The sequence below is a fragment of the Triticum aestivum genome, chromosome 2B, assembly GCF_018294505.1.
Source record: "Triticum aestivum cultivar Chinese Spring chromosome 2B, IWGSC CS RefSeq v2.1, whole genome shotgun sequence".
In the NCBI taxonomy this organism is placed as follows: Eukaryota; Viridiplantae; Streptophyta; class Magnoliopsida; order Poales; family Poaceae; genus Triticum; species Triticum aestivum.
This window is the reverse complement of record NC_057798.1, coordinates 185,686,302-185,704,562: the sequence shown is the minus strand read 5'-3', so window position 1 is coordinate 185,704,562 and position 18,261 is coordinate 185,686,302.

The window sequence follows — 18,261 nt, the reverse complement described above, 5'->3', positions numbered from 1 at the left end:
CTATAAGCCCCTATCTTTCTTAGTGTCCAATTAAAACTCCACAACCATAAGTATTGCGTGGGTGTTAGCAATTGTAGAAGACTATATGATAGTTGAATATGTGGAGTTTGCTAAATCAAAGCTCTGACATAGACCCTTCCTGAAAATAAGATAAATTGTAATTGTTTGATGACTAAGAATGAAGTTTGCTAGTTTTCAAGAAAGTTTATGGTCTATGCTTTAACATGTGAATAGCTTGTTACTTGATCTTGAGAAGTTTTATGAGATCAACTACTGTTATAACATATAATCATGCTAGAAAAGGTGATTGAAATTATCGTTGATCAAACTTGTGCACCTGCTAGCATTCACACTTCATAAATTCTTTCTTTTATTATTTACCTACTCGAGGACGAGCAGGAATTAAGCTTGGGGATGCTGATACGTCTCCAACGTATCTATAATTTATGAAGCATTCATGCTATTATCTTATCTATTTTGGATGTTTATGGGCTTTACTAAGCACTTTTATATTATTTTTGGGACTAACCTATTAACCGAAGGCCCAGCCCATATTGTTGTTTTCTTGCCTATTTCAGTGTTTCGAAGAAAAGGAATATCAAACAGAGTCCAAACGGAATGAAACCTTCGGAAAAGTTATTTTTGGAACAAAAGCAATCTAGGGAACTTGGAGTGCAAGCTAGGGAAGCTTCGAGGAGGCCAAGAGATAGGGGGCGCGCCCACCCCCCTGGGCGCGCCCTCCACTCTCGTGGGCCCCTCGTGGCTCCCCCAACCGACTTCTTTCGCCTATATATTCCCATATACCCTAAAACATCGAAGGACAAGATAGATCGGGAGTTCCGCCGCTGCAAGCCTGTGTAGCCACCAAAAACCTCTTGGGAGCCCGTTCTGGCACCCTGCCGGAGGGGGAATCCCTCAGCGGTGGCCATCTTCATCATCCCGACGCTATCCATGACGAGGAGGGAGTAGTTCACCCTCGGGGCTGAGGGTATGTACCAGTAGCTATGTGTTTGATCTCTCTCTCTCTCTCTCTCTCTCTCTCTCTCTCTCGTGTTCTCTCTATGGCACGATCTCAATGTATCACGAGCTTTGCTATTATAGTTGGATCTTATGATGTTTCTCCTCCTCTACTATCTTGTGATGAATTGAGTTTCCCCTTTGAAGTTATCTTATCGGATTGAGTCTTTAAGGATTTGAGAACACTTTATGTATGTCTTGCCGTGCTTATCTGTGGTGACAATGGGATATCACGTGATCCACTTGATGCATGTTTTTGTGATAAACTTGCGGGTTTCGCCCATGAACCTATGCATAGGGGTTGGCACACGTTTTCGTCTTGACTCTCCGGTAGAAACTTTGGGGCACTCTTTGAAGTACTTTGTGTTGGTTGAATAGATGAATCTGAGATTCTGTGATGCATATCATATAATCATGCCCACGGATACTTGAGGTGACAATGGAGTATCTAGGTGACATTAGGGTTTTGGTTGATTTGTGTCTTAAGGTGTTATTCTAGTATGAACTCTATGATAGATTCAACGGAAAGAATAGCTTCATGGTATTTTACTACGGACTCTTGAATAGATAGAACAGAAAGGATAACTTTGATGTCCTTTCGTACCCTACCATAATCTCTTCGTTTGTTCTCCGCTATTAGTGGCTTTGGAGTGACTCTTTGTTGCATGTTGAGGGATAGTTATATGATCGAATTATGTTATTATTGTTGAGAGAACTTGCACTAGTGAAAGTATGAACCCTATGCCTTGTTTCCTACCATTGCAATACCGTTTACGCTCACTTTTACCACTTGTTACCTTGCTGTTTTTATATTTTCAGATTACAAATACCTATATCTACCATCCATATTGCACTTGTATCACCATCTCTTCGCTGAACTAGTGCACCTATACAATTTACCATTCTATTGGGTGTGTTGGGGACACAAGAGACTCTTTGTTATTTGGTTGCAGGGTTGTTTGAGAGAGACCATCTTCATCCTATGCCTCCTACGGATTGATAAACCTTAGGTCATCCACTTGAGGGAAATTTGCTACTGTCCTACAAATCTCTGCACTTGGAGGCCCAACAACATCTACAAGAAGAAGTTTGTGTAGTAGACATCACGCCCCCCTCTAGATCTCATCTAGAGGGGCCGGCCCCCTTCCCCCTTCACCCTATAAATAGAGGGGAGGAGGGAGGGAAGCCGCACCTCATCCAAGGCGCAACCCTCCCCCTCTCCAACACCTTCCTCCTCCGTTTGAGCTTGGCGAAGCCCTACCGGAGAATCGCTGCTCCACCACCACCATGCCGTCGTGCTGCTGTTGGAGTTGTCTTCCCAACCTCTCCCTCCTCCTTGCTGGATCAAGGCGTGGGAGACGTCACCAGGCTGCACGTGTGTTGAACGCGGAGGTGCCATTGTTCGACGCTAAGATCGGAATCGACCGTGATCTGAATCGCTACGTGTAGGACTCCTCCAACCACGTTCTTGCAACGCTTCTGTTTTGCGAGCTTCAAGGGTATGAAGATGCACTCCCCTCTCTCTCGTTGCTAGTCTCTCCATAGATTGATCTTGGTGATGCGTAGAATTTTTTAATTTCTGCAACAATCCCCAACAGTGGCATCATGAGCTAGGTCTATGTGTAGTTTCTATGCACGAGTAGAACACAAGTTGTTGTGGGTGTCGATTTTTTTAATTTACTTGCCGTTACTAGTCTTATCTTGATTCGGCGGCATCGTGGGATGAAGCGGCCCGGACTGACCTTACACGTACGCTTACGTGAGACAGGTTCCACTGACTGACATGCACTAGTTGCATAAGGTGGCTAGCGGGTGTCTGTCTCTCCCACTTTAGTCGGATCGGATTCGATGAAAAGGGTCCTTATGAAGGGTAAATAGTAGTTGGCATATCACGTTGTGGTTTTGGCGTATGTAAGAAACGTTCTTACTAGAAACCTATAGCAGCCACGTAAAAACTTGCAACAACAATTAGAGGACGTCTAACTTGTTCTTGCAGCATATGTCGTGTGATGTGATATGGCCAAAAGGATGTGATGAATGATATATATGTGATGTATGAGATTGATCATGTTCTTGTAATAGGAATCATGACTTGCATGTCGATGAGTATGATAACCGGTAGGAGCCATAGGAGTTGTCTTAATTTATTGTATGACCTGCGTGTCATTGAATAACGCCATGTAATTACTTTACTTTATTTCTAAACCGTTAGCCATAGTAGTAGAAGTAATAGTTGGCGAGACAACTTCATGAAGACGCGATGATGGAGATCATGGTGTCATGCCGGTGATGATGATGATCATGGCGCCCCGAAGATGGAGATCAAAAGGAGCAAGCTGATATTGGCCATATCATGTCACTATTTGATTGCATGTGATGTTTATCATGTTTTTATATCTTATTTGCTTAGAACGACGGTAGCATAAATAAGATGATCCCTCATAAAATTTCAAGAAAGTGTTCCCCCTAATTGTGCACCATTGCGAAAGTTCGTTGTTTTGAAGCACCACGTGATGATCGGGTGTGATAGATTCTAACGTTCGCATACAACGGGTGTAAGCCAGATTTACACATGCAAAACACTTAGGTTGACTTGACGAGCCTAGCATGTAGAGACATGGCCTCGGAACACAAGAGACCGAAAGGTCGAACATGAGTCGTATAGAAGATACGATCAACATGAAGATGTTCACCAATGATGACTAGTCCGTCTCACATGATGATCGGACACAGCCTAGTTGACTCGGATCATGTATCACTTAGATGAATAGAGGGATGTCTATCTGAGTGGGAGTTTATTAATTAATTTGATTAGATGAACTTAATTATCATGAACTTAGTCTAAAATCTTTGCAATATGTCTTGTAGATCAAATAGCCCACGCTAATGTTGCCCTCAACTTCAACACGTTCCTAGAGAAAACCAAGCTGAAAGACGATGGTAGCAACTATACGGACTGGGTCCGGAACTTGAGGATTATCCTCATAGCTGCCAAGAAAGCATATGTCCTTGATGCACCGCTAGGTGAAGCACCTATTTTCCCAGCAACTCAAGACGTTATGAACGCCTGGTAGTCACGTAGTGATGATTACTCCCTGGTTCAGTGCGGCATGCTTTACAGCTTAGAATCGGGGCTCCAAAAGCATTTTGAGCAGCACAGAGCATATGAGATGTTCCAAGAGCTAAAAATGGTTTTCCAAGCTCATGCCCGAGTCGAGAGATATGAAGTCTCCGACAAGTTCTACAGTTGTAAGATGGAGGAGAATAGTTCTGTCAGCGAGCACATACTCAAAATGTCTGGGTTGCACAACCGCTTGTCTCAGCTGGGAGTTAATCTCCCGAATGACGCGGTCATTCACAGAATCCTTCAGCCGCTTCCACCTAGCTACAAGAGCTTTGTGATGAATTTCAATATGCAAGGGATGGTGAAAACCATTCCTGAGGTATTTTCAATGCTGAAATCAGCAAAGGTGGAGATCAAAAAGGAACATCAAGTGTTGATGGTCAATAAAACCACTAGTTTCAAGAAAGGCAAGGGTAAGAAGAACTTCAAGAAGGACGGCAAGGGAGTTGCCGCGCCCGGTAAGCCAGTTGCCGGGAAGAAGCCAAAGCATGGACCCAAACCTGAGACTGAGTGCTTTTATTGCAAGGGAAACGGACACTGGAAGCGGAACTGCCCCAAGTACTTAGCGGACAAGAAGGCCGGCAACACCAAAGGTATATGTGATATACATGTTATTGATGTGTACCTTACCAGTACTCGTAGTAGCTCCTGGGTATTTGATACCGGTGCGGTTTCTCATATTTGTAACTCAAAACAGGAGCTGCGGAATAAGCGGAGACTAGCGAAGGACGAGGTGATGATGCGCGTCGGGAGTGGTTCCAAGGTCGATGTGATCGCCGTCGGCATGCTACCTCTACATTTACCTACGGGATTAGTTTTAAACCTCAATAATTGTTATTTAGTGCCAGCTTTGAGCATGAACATTGTATCTGGATCTCATTTAATGCGATATGGCCATTCATTTAAATCCGAGAATAATGGTTGTTCTATTTATATGAGAGATATGTTTTATGGTCATGCCCCGCTGGTCAATGATTTATTCTTATTGAATCTCGAACGTGATGTTACACATAATCATAGTGTGAATACCAAAAGATTTAAGGTTGATAATGATAGTCCCACATACTTGTGGCACTGCCGCCTTGGTCACATTGGTGTCAAACACATGAAGAAGCTCCATGCAGATGGACTTTTGGAGTCTCTTGATTATGAATCATTTGACACATGTGAACCATGCCTCATGGGCAAGATGACCAAGACTCCGTTCTCTGGAACAATGGAGCGAGCAACCAACTTGTTGGAAATCATACATACTGATGTGTGCGGTCCAATGAGCGTTGAGGCTCGCGGTGGCTATCGTTATGTTCTCACCCTCACTGATGACTTAAGTAGATATGGGTATGTCTACTTAATGAAACACAAGTCTGAGACCTTTGAAAAGTTCAAGGAATTTTAGAGGGAGGTAGAGAATCAACATGACAGAAAAATAAAGTTCTTACGATCAGATCGTGGGGAAGAATATTTGAGTCACGAATTTGGTATGCACTTAAGGAAATGTGGAATTGTTTCACAACTCACGCTGCCTGGAACACCTCAGCGTAACGGTGTGTCCAAACATCGTAATCGCACTCTATTGGATATGGTGCGATCTATGATGTCTCTCACTGATTTACCGCTATCATTTTGGGGATACGCTTTAGAGACAACTACATTCACTTTAAATAGGGCACCGTCTAAATCCGTTGAGACGACACCGTATGAATTATGGTTTGGGAAGAAACCTAAGCCGTCGTTTCTAAAAGTTTGGGGATGCGATGCTTATGTCATGAAACTTCAACCTGAAAAGATCAAACCCAAGTCGGAAAAATGCATCTTCATAGGATACGCTAAGGAAACCATTGGGTATACCTTCTACCTCAGATCTGAAGGCAAGATCTATGTTGCCAAGAATGGGTCCTTTCTGGAGAAAGAGTTTCTCTCGAAAGAAGTAAGTGGGAGGAAAGTAGAACTTGATGAAGTACTGCCTCTTGAACCGGAAAGTAGCGCAGCTCAGGAAGATGTTTTTGTGGTGCCTGCACCGGCTAGAGAGGAAGTTAATGATAATGATCAAGGTACTTAGGATCAAGTTGCTACTGAACTTCGTAGGTCCACAAGGACACATTCCACACCCGAATGGCATGGCAACCCTGTCCTGGAAATCATGTTGTTAGACAACGGTGAACCTTCAAACTATGAAGAAGCGATCGCGGGCCCAGATTCCAACAAATGGCTTGAAGCCATGCAATCCGAGATAGGATCCATGTATGAAAACAAAGTATGGACTTTGGCAGACTTGCTCGATGATCGGCGAGCGATAGAAAATAAATGGATCTTTAAGAATAAGACGGACGCGGATGGTAATGTTACCATCTATAAAGCTCGGCTTGTCGCTAAGGGTTATCGACAAGTTCAAGGGGTTGACTACGATGAGACCTTCTCACCCGTAGTGAAGCTGAAGTCCGTCCGAATCATGTTAGCAATTGCTGCATTCTATGATTATGAAATATGGCAAATGGACGTCAAAACGGCATTCCTTAACGGCTTCCTTAAGGAAGAATTGTATATGATGCAGCCAGAAGGTTTTGTCGATCCTAAGAATGCTAACAAGGTATGCAAGCTCTAGCGCTCCATCTATGGGCTGGTGCAAGCATCTCGGAGTTGGAACATTCGTTTTGATGAAATGATCAAAGCGTTTGGGTTTATGCAGACTTATGGAGAAGCCTGCATTTACAAGAAAGTGAGTGGGAGCTCTGTAGAATTTCTCATATTGTATGTGGATGACATACTATTGATGGGAAATGATATAGAACTTTTGGAAAGCATAAAGGCCAACTTGAATAAGTGTTTTTCAATGAAGGACCTTGGAGAAGCTGCTTACATATTAGGCATCAAGATCTATAGAGATAGATCGAGAGGCCTCATAGGTCTTTCACAAAGCACATACCTTGATAAGATATTGAAGAAGTTCAATAAGGATCAGTCTAAGAAGGGGTTCTTGCCAGTATTGCAAGGTGTGAAATTGAGCTCGGCTCAAAGCCCGACCATGGCAAAAGATAGAGAAAAGATGAGTGCCATCCCCTATGCCTCAGCCATAGGGTCTATTATGTATGCCATGATGTGTACCAGACCTGATGTAAACCTTGCCCTAAGTTTGGTAGGGAGGTACCAAAGTAATCCCGGCATGGAACACTGGACAATGGTCAAGAATATCCTGAAGTACCTAAAAAGGACTAAGGATATGTTTCTCGTTTATGGAGGTGACGAAGAGCTCGTCGTAAAGGGTTATGTGAATGCTAGATTTGACACAGATCTGGATGACTCCAAGTCACAAACCGAATACGTGTATATTTTGAATGGTGTGGCAGTAAGCTGGTGCAGTTGCAAGCAAAGCGTCGTGGCGGGATCTACATGTGAAGCGGAGTACATGGCCACCTCGGAGGTGTTGGGTTCTACGGTAGGGTGCATCGACTCCAAATTAAAATTTCCTACGTGTAGAACAACCAAGAACATGCTACGGGAGATGGATCACAAATCATTACCACTAGACGCGCAGTGCCGTGCAGCGGAAGAAGAGTTGGGGCAGCGCGTCCACGTGGATTGTCTCCTCCTCGTCTGATCTCCCTCGAACAGCCGGTCATCCGATCCCACGTACAAGTTCGCCGGAGCGGCGCAAGTGCACCGCCTCTAACGGTATCCGCGCGTGCAGGAGGAACACCGTACGACGGACTGCTAGGTCCGATCACACAGTCGGCGGCTAGTGGAGGAGGCTATTCGCAACACATGCAAACCCTAGTTGCAGCGCAGAAGCGATCAACCCCATGAGTGTGCGGCACCTCCACTTTATATAGGCATCCATTGCGGGCTCAACACTTGGGCCTCGCACGGACCCTAAAGCCAACAAGTCTACTCAGCCACAATCCGAATACAGCTCGGACCACACCCGACCAGTGTCCTCGGATCCGACCTTGTAGGTTCCTTCCCTTAAGTGCGCGACCCCTTAGGTTCAAGTCGGCTTGGTCACAGTTCGGATCACCTCCGACCTGCACGGTTGGTAGCGGCCTCTAGCAAGGCGTGCCGACCACCAAGCAGACTATGAAGCTGGTTAGGCGAACCTGTACAGCGTGTCACACTTTTGTTCCCTTTGCCGCATGATATATGTTGTCGGGCTCAAGGCGAGACTGTCATCCTTGTGCTAGCCCAACCTCTTTCTCGTTCTAGTGATGCCGACCACAGTCCGGATTATCTCATAATCCTTGTCGCATGGCCATGCTTCTCTTGGTCGGATCACATGAGGGGCCCAAAGTAATATCTCTCCTGATCAGAGGGGCAAATCCCATCTTGCTCGACCATGTCTCGCAGCATGGGTCTGGACAAGCCTGAAACCTACCTTTGTAACTACCCAGTTACGGAGTAGCGTTTGGTCGACCCAAAGCAGGTCTGTCACCATCCCGAGTACATGCGTCAGCTCAGGTCTTAGGACATAGAACGTATGTTGTACTAGAGACTCACAGATGGCATATCGCTGCGTCTCATAGTTGGGTCTGTCCGACTCGGACCTTATCTTGACTCGGATCTGACTACGTCGAATCCGACCAGACCTTTCCAAGTCCATATTATCCGGTTAGCATCCAATGCTCCATGGCTAGTGAGACCAAGCCATCGACCGTGTCATATGCTAGTCTAGTCGGCTGCGCGTCCACACAGCCCTTTCGACTAGGGACCTTTTAGGACAGTCATCATACAATGCATAGTCCCACAAACAAGTCACGTACTTGCTGATACACATCATTGATAATGTCCAAGGACTATCTTTATTCATAAACACATAGGAAATATCATCATACATGATTGCCTCTAGGGCATATCTCCAACAGTCTCCCACTTGCACTAGAGTCAATCAAATAGACATCGAATGCCCATAGCTCTAACGTGCCCCTCATGCTTGGGTTGTGGAAGCGGCTTAGTCAACGGATCTGCAACATTTGCATCCGTGTGAATCTTGCATAACTCTACATCACCATTCTTTACGATCTTTCGTATCAGGTGATATTTCCGATCTATGTGTCTGACCTTGTGGTGATTCCTCGGCTCCTTGGCTTGTGCGATGGCACCAGAATTATCACAATAAAGGTCCAACGGTTTCACCGAGGCTGGGAAAATACCAAGATCATCCAGAAAATGCCGGATCCAAACACCTTCCTTTGCAGCTTCACAAGCCGCAATGTATTCGGCTTCTGTGGTAGAATCGGCCACCGTATCCTGCTTGGAACTCATCCAGTGCACTGCCCCTCCGTTCAGGACGTACACGAATCCGGACTGTGATCGACAATCATCTCTGTCGGTTTGGAAACTAGCATCGCGTAACCCCTTACGACGAGCTCTTCCTCACCTCCATAAACTAGGAACATCTCTTTAGTCCTTTTCAGGTACTTCAAAATAGTCTTTACCGCTGCCCAGTGACTCTCACCTGGGTTGGCCTGGTATCTGCTTGTTAGGCTTATTGCAAAAGCAACATCAGGCCTTGTACATATCATGGCATACATGATGGATCTGATTGCCGAGGCATACGGAATCCTACTCATCCTGCTTCGCTCATCAGATGTTGAAGGACTCTGAGTCTCGCTTAGCCTTATACCATGTGAGAGTGGCAAGAACCCTTTCTTCACCTCACTCATGTTGAACCGCTTCAACACTTTATCTATGTACGTGCTCTGGCTTAAGCCGAGTAGCCTCCTCGATCTATCTCTATAGATCTTAATGCCTAAAATATACACTGCCTCACCAAGGTCTTTCATCGAAAACTTGCCATTCAATGACTCCTTGACCGAGTTTAGCATCGAAACATCATTTCCGATCAGTAGTATGTCATCCACATACAAGATCAAAAACACTATCGAGCTCCCACTTAACTTCTTGTATAAACAAGAGTCCTCTTCGCTTTTGATGAAACCGAGACCAGTGAAGACCTCATCAAAACAAATATTCCAGCTCCGAGATGCTTGCCTCAACTCATAAATGGATCTCTTGAGCTTGCATACCTTACTAGTGCTAGTCGGATCGACAAAACCCTCGGGCGTATCATATACACGTCCTCGGTTAAATTTCCATGAAGGAAAGCCGTTTTGACATCCATCTGCCATATCTCATAATCAAAATATGCATCTATAGCTAGTACGATCCTCACCGACTTCAGCATCGCTACTGGCGAGTAAGTCTCGTCGTAGTCAATTCCTTAAACTTGTCCATAACCCTTAGCGACAAGCCGAGCTTTGTGGATCTGAACATTTCCATCCACATCAGTTTTCTTCTTAAAGACCCATTTGCAACCAATGGCTGTTACGCCAGGCGGCGGATCAACCAAGTCCCAGACTTGATTCTCATCCATGGACTTTAACTCGGATCTCATGGCCTCCAGCCATGCCTCGGAATCTGGGCTCACCATCGCTTCCGCATACGTGGCCGGCTCGTCGCTTTCTAGCAACAATACATCACGCACTCTGCGCAATCTTTCCGACCTCCGTGGTTCCGGTGCCGCTTCCACTACGGGTTCCCTGACTGACTCCGGTATGATCTCATCACCAGCCGAGCCGTCCCCGAGTGGTCCTCGAATTTCTTCGAGTCGGACCGTCCTCCCACTGGCCTCCCGACTGAGAAACTCTTTCTCAAGGAAAACCCCGTTCCGAGCAACAAACACTTTGTTCTCTTCCCGGTTGTAGAAGCTATATCCCAAGGTTTCCCTCGGATATCCCACGAATATGCATTTATCCGACTTGGGTGTAAGCTTGTCTGACATAAGTCGCTTGACAAATGCTTCACAACCCCAAATCTTTAGAAAAGACAAACTGGGACTCTTCCCGGTCCACATCTCATGTGGTGTCTTGTCTACGGATTTTGATGGTACCCTGTTAAGTGTGAAAGCTGCAGTTTCTAGAGCGTATCCCCAGAATGACAAGGGTAAATCCGATTTGCTCATCATAGACCGGACCATGTCCAACAAGGTCCTATTCCTCCGTTCTGACACGCCGTTTCTCTGTGGCGTACCCGGAGGTGTGAGCTGAGGTACTATACCTCGACTTTTCAGATGATCATCAAACTCCTGGCTCATGTACTCACCTCCACGATCAGATCGCAGAAGCTTTATAGTCTTGCCGAGCTGATTCTCAACCTCGTTCTGAAACTCTTTGAACTTTTCAAAAGTTTCCGACTTGTGCCTCATCAAATAGATATATCCATATCTACTCAAGTCGTCGGTAAAAGTCACGAAGTACTGATAGCCACCTCTGGCAGTTGTGCTCATTGGACCACACACATCACTATGTATAAGTTCCAACAGCTCGGACGCCCTCTCGCAACTCTTTGCGAAAGGAGACTTAGTCATCTTGCCGAGCAAGCATGATTCACATGTCTCGAACGACCCGAAGTCGGACGAAGTTAGGAGCCCATCATCATGGAGCTTCTTCATGCGTTTCAGACTAATGTGTCCAAGCCGGCAATGCCAGAAGTATGTCGGATTTATCTCATTAGGCTTATGCCTCTTGACATTCACGTTATAGACCGGTTCCTGTTCTAGATTCAATATAAATAGCCCATCAACAATGGGTGCATAGCCGTGGAACATACCATTCAAAAATATCGAACAACCATTGTCCTTTAAATTGAATTCATAACCTTGACTCATCAAACATGAGGCAGAAATAATGTTCCGACTAAGTGCAGGAATGTAATAACAATTATTCAATTCCATAATGAATCCGGAAGGAAGCTGGAGCTGCATCGTGCCGACCTCCAACGCAGCAACTCTTGCTTTGTTGCCGACCCTGATGTCAATCTCCCCTTGTGCCACACGCCTAGTTCTTACCAGCCCCTGCATCGAGTTGCAAATATGAACAACCGATCCGGTATCAAATACCCAAGAGCTACTAGGTATGTCAGCAAGGTAAATGTCTATAACATATGCAACAAGTGTACCTTTGCCTGAAGCAGCATTCCCGGCCTTCTTGCCATGCTCTGCAAGCCACTTGCTACAGTTCCTCTTCCAGTGACCGGTCTCCTTGCAGTGATAGCAAACGGTCTTCGAGTCCGGTCCAGACTTCGGCGCAGCGGCGGAGGTTACCGTCTCCGTGCCCTTTGCCTTAGCCTTTTTCTTGGACCAACTCTTCTTGAACTTAGCCGATTTCTGCACCATCAACACTTGATGCGTGCCTTTCTTAATATCCTGCTCTGCCACTTTGAGCATCCCATGCAATTCAGTGAGCTTCTTATCCATGCCATGCATATGATAGTTCGAGATGAACGTCCCATAGCTGGGCGGAAGAGAACCCAGAACTGCATCAGTAGCCAGCTCATCCAAGAGCGGGAAGCCCAAACGATCCAAAGCTTGCACATATCCGATCATCTTGATCACATGTGGGCTCAGTGGATCACCTTCCTTCAGCTTGCAATCCATCAAGGATCGCCAGACGTTGAACCTTTCGGTCCTAGCCTGTGTCTGAAACATGCTCTTGAGACTCTCGATCATATCGTAAGCCTCAACATTTTCGAAATGCTGTTGCAAATCGGGCTCCATACAAGCCAGCATCAGACAGCTGATCTCCGTTGATTCATCAACGAGTTTCTGGTAGGCATTCTTAGTTGTGGCATTAGCATTATCGGCAGGTTCCTCTGGAAGTGGATCCTCTAGAACATGTTCCTTTTTATCATGCTTGAGAACAATTCTCAGATTTCTATACCAGGTGGTAAAGTTTGTTCCATTCAGTTTATCCTTTTCCAGAATTGATTTCAATGCAAAGTTGGGTTGAGCAGGTGGTGCCATTGATCTACAACAGAAAATATGCAATCACTAAGCAATGTGTTTATGTAGAGTAATTCAAGCCTAAACAGAAATACTCCCACTGAAGTCAGCATCCCTCCGCAAACTCTCAGTGATTCAGGATCCGACTAGCGCATGCGACTAGTGAGCTTTAGCATCACTGCTAGCCAACATACCTATCCGGTAAGCAACTCCTTGCTAATCGTATCTTTATACGACTCTTGTCGGTCGGGAAGGTATCTCATACCCCGGCTCCCAACCTTCTTTGCCACAAGGCCCAAAACCGTTTTGATAGCCTTGTCAAGTTAACCTGATGCAGTGCATGTCCGTGTCCGACACGAACCCTTCAGTTCAAGGACACCCAGCAGCACCCCAATTTTATGAGCCCACTACTAGACGTACTTGACGTGCGAAGGTGCAACATCGGGGATGGCAATTCGCTTGATATTCATGAGGGATCTTTCTACCATTCTAACATGCATAGAAACAAAGAAGCATAACAATCACAAATATAACACATATTGTGAAATAGTATGGCTCCTTCATGGACGTTCTTCTAGGCTGGCTTCGACTCCGATGACCATCTATGAACTCCATCTTGTTTGTCACGCCGGGACGCCAAGCCACCAACCTGATCTCTATTATCCAACTACTACAACTAGTAATGAATTTTACATAGAGTCACAAGTCGACACGCAGGTCATTGTACAATATAATGACAGCACTTTGGCTCCTGCCGGCTGACAAACATGACACGCAGGCCACGTATAAATTACACACATGCATCACATACACATGAGCCATACTATTCACATCAAACCTGTAGAACAAAGTTATGCATAGAATCACATTCTACTGGTTTGTGTGTCGGGTACGAAATACACGGCGCTACGTTTTCGAAAATCACAGATCACATCTGAACTCCAATCACGCCGAATTTTCTGATCTGACCGATCTCATCGATCATCGCGAATCCGATTCGGATTTACGTTTCACTGTTAACCCCGATGGCGGATAACCGACCGGTAGGGGTAGATCGTGTCACGACCTCATTGATCCCGATTGACAGAAAACATAGCCTCAACGATCCCCATGTGCAGTTGATCACATCAACCGTGCACATAGCCTATCTCATCAACGACAACAGATCTCATCTGCTGCCTCCACATATCTAATATGCATACGATCTGAATCCAAATCCTATAGCAGAGGCTCTGATACCACTGTTGGGTTCTACGGTAGGGTGCGTCGACTACAAATTAAGATTTCCTACGCGCAGAACAACCAAGAACATGCTAAGGGAGATGGATCATAGATCATTACCACTAGACGCGCAGTGCCATGCAACGGAAGAAGAGTTGGGGCAGCGCGTCCGCGTGGATCGTCTCCTCCTCGTCTGATCTCCCTCGAACAGCCGGTCGTCCGATCCCACGTACAAGTTCGCCGGAGCGGCGCAAGTGCACCGCCTCTAACGGTATCCGCGTGTGCAGGAGGAACATCGTGCGGCGGACTGCTAGGTCCGATCACACATTCAGCGGCTAGCGGAGGTGGCTATTCGCAACACATGCAAACCCTAGTCGCAGCGCCGAAGCGATCAATCCCATGAGTGTGCCTCACCTCCACTTTATATAGGCGTCCATTGCGGGCTCAACACTTGGGCCTCGCACGGACCCTAAAGCCCACAAGTCTACTCGGCCACAATCCGAATACAGCTCGGATCACATCCGACCAGTGTCCTCGGATCCGACCTCGTAGGTTCCTTCCCTTAAGCGCGCGACCCCTTAGGTTCAAGTCGGCTTGGTCACAGTTCGGATCACCTCCGACCTGCACGGTTGGTAGCGGCCTCTAGCAAGGCGTGCCAACCACCAAGTAGACTATGAAGCTGGTTAGGCGAACCTGTACAACGTGTCACACTTCTATTCCCTTTGCCTCACGATATATGTTGTCGGGCTCAAGGCGAGACTGTCATCCTTGTGCTAGCCCGACCTCTTTCTCGTTCCAGTGATACCGACCACAATCCGGATTATCTCATAATCCTTGTCGCATGGCCATGCTTATCCTGGTCGGATCACACGAGGGGCCCAGAGTATATCTCTCCTGATCGGAGGGGCAAATCCCATCTTGCTCGACCATGTCTCGCAGCATGGGACTGGACAAACCCGAAACCTACCTTTGTAACTACCCAGTCACGGAGTAGCGTTTGGTCGGCCCAAAGCAAGTCTGTCACCATCCCGAGTACATGCGTCAGCTCAGGTCTTAGGACATAGAACGTATGTTGTACTAGAGACTCACAGATGACATATCGCTGCGTCTCATAGTTGGGTCTGTCCGACTCGGACCTTATCTCAACTCGGATCCGACTACATCAAATCCGACCAGACCTTTCCAAGTCCATATTATCCGGTTAGCATCCAACGCTCCATGTCTAGTGAGACCAAGCCATCGACCGTGTCATATGCTAGTCTAGTCGGGTGCGCGTCCACACAGCCCTTTCGACTAGGGACCTTTTAGGACAGTCATCATACAATGCATAGTCCCACAAACAAGTCACATACTTGCTGATACACATCATTGATAATGTCCAAGGACTATCTTTATTCATAAACACATAAGAAATATCATTATACATGATTGCCTCTAGGGCATATCTCCAACAGGAGGCAACACATGAAGCAATCTGGATGAAGGTGTTCATTACCGACCTAGAAGTTATTCCCAATGCGTCGGGCCCGATGACTCTCTTCTGTGACAACACTGGAGCTATTGCCCTTGCAAAGGAGCCCAGGTGTCACAAGAAGACCAGGCACATCAAGCGTCGCTTCAACCCCATTCGTGAAAATGTTCAAGATGGAGACATAGATATTTGTAAAGTGCATACGGATCTGAATGTCACAGATCCGTTGACTAAACCTCTTCCATAAGCAAAACATGATCAACACCAGAACTCTATGGGTGTTCGATTCATCAAAATGTAAACTAGATTATTGACTCTAGTACAAGTGGGAGACTGTTGGAAATATGCCCTGGAGGCAATAATCAAATGGTTATTATTATATTTCCTTGTTCATGATAATTGTCTATTGTTCATGCTATAATTGTATTGACCGGAAACCGTAATACATGTGAGAATACATAGACCACAACATGTCCCTAGTGAGCCTCTAGTTGACTAGCCCATTGATCAACAGATGGTCATGCTTTCCTGACTATGGACATTGGATTTCATTGATAACAGGATCACATCATTAGGAGAATGATGTGATGGACAAGACCCAATCCTAAGCATATCACAAGATCGTGTAGTTCGTTTGCTAAAGCTTTTCTAATGTCAAGTATCATTTCCTTAGACCATGAGATTGTGTAACTCCCGAATACCGTAGGAATGCTTTGGGTGTACCAAACGTCACAACGTAACGGTGGCTATAAAGGTGCACTACAGGTATCTCCGAAAGTGTCTGTTGGGTTGGCAAGAATCGAGACTGGGATTTGTCACTCCGTATGACGGAGAGGCATCTCTGGGCCCTCTCGGTAATGCATCATCATAATGAGCTCAATGTGACTAAGTAGTTGGTCACGGGATCATGCATTACGGAGCGAGTAAAGTGACTTGCCGGTAACGAGATTGAACGAGGTATTGGGATACCGACGATCGAATCTCGGGCAAGTAACGTACCGATTGACAAAGAGAATTATATACGGGATTGCTTGAATCCTTGGCATCGTGGTTCATCCGATGAGATCATCGTGGAACATGTGGGAGCCAACATGGGTATCCAGATCCCGCTGTTGGTTATTGGCCGGAGAGATGTCTCGGTCATGTATGCATGATTCCCGAACCCGTAGGGTCTACACACTTAAGGTTCGATGACGCCAGGGTTATAGGGAAAGTTTGTATGTGGTTACCAAATGTTGTTCGGAGTCCCGGATGAGATCCCGGATGTCACGAGGAGTTCCAGAATGGTCTGAAGGTGAAGATTTATATATGGGAAGTCATCATACGGTCACCGGAAGTATTCAGGGGTTTGCCGGTATTGTATCGGGACCACCAAAGGGGTTCCGGGGGTCCACCGGGAGGGTCCACCTGCCCCGGAGGGCCCTATGGGCTGTATGTGGAAGGGAACCAGCCCCTAAGTGGGCTGGGAGCCATCCCCCCTAGGGCCCATGCGCCTAGGGTTGGGGGGGGGACCCTAAAGGGGGCGCACCCCTTGGCTTGGGGGGCAAGCCCCCTCCCCTTGGCCGCCGCCCCCTCTAGATCTCATCTAGAGGGTCCGGCCCCCTTCCCCCTTCACCCTATAAATAGAGGGGAGGAGGGAGGGCAGCCGCACCTCATCCAAGGCGCAGCCCTCCCCCTCTCCAACACCTCTCCTCCTCCGTTTGACCTTGGCGAAGCCCTGCCGGAGAACCGCTGCTCCACCACCACCACGCCGTCGTGCTGCTGCTGGAGTTGTCTTCCCAACCTCTCCCTCCTCCTTGCTGGATCAAGGCACGGGAGACGTCACCGGGCTGCACGTGTGTTGAACGCGGAGGTGCCGTTGTTCGGCGCTAAGATCGGAATCGACCGCGATCTGAATCGCTACGTGTACGACTCCTCCAACCGCGTTCTTGCAACGCTTCCGTTTCGCAATCTTCAAGGGTATGAAGATGCACTCCCCTCTCTCTCTCTCGTTGCTAGTCTCTCCATAGATTGATCTTGGTGATGCGTAGAATTTTTTTAATTTTTGCAACGATCCCCAATAGGAGGATGCCCCTGCTCTTAATCTAGACTTATATTATCTAGTTAAGTAGTTTGCTGTGTTAAGTTTGCTGTCATTACATTGCTTGCTTTGTTTGATCTTGCTGTTGTGCTGATCATGTGTGGTGGTAAGGCCACCACATTTGAATGGGGTGAGCAGAACACAAACGTTGTTTGCAACCAAATAACTGAAGTTTGCATCTGCTCACACCCTAAGCACAAATGCGGGCAACCAAACAGCAGGGGGGTAAGTGCCTCTCGATGCGATGCAGACAACCGAACAGTTTGCATCTGTTGCATATGAGGTTGTATTTCAGCAACCAGGCTGGCTGGAGATGGACATGCAATGCAACTACTGTTGCAAACTGCAACCAAACACGCCCTAAGAGACCACTCTCCGTGGCTCGATCTCGTCAGCATCGTAGTTGTGTACTTCTAAGTGTCACCCTTGAGCAATTCTACTCGCCTCAATTGGTCCTTTTCCTGGATGTCACATTGTGGAATACAATGTCATTGCGGAGTCTAGAGACACCAAAACATCAACATGGTTTCCGTCCACATATCCTTTTTATCTCTCCACCCTGCCGAGCAAGGAATCAA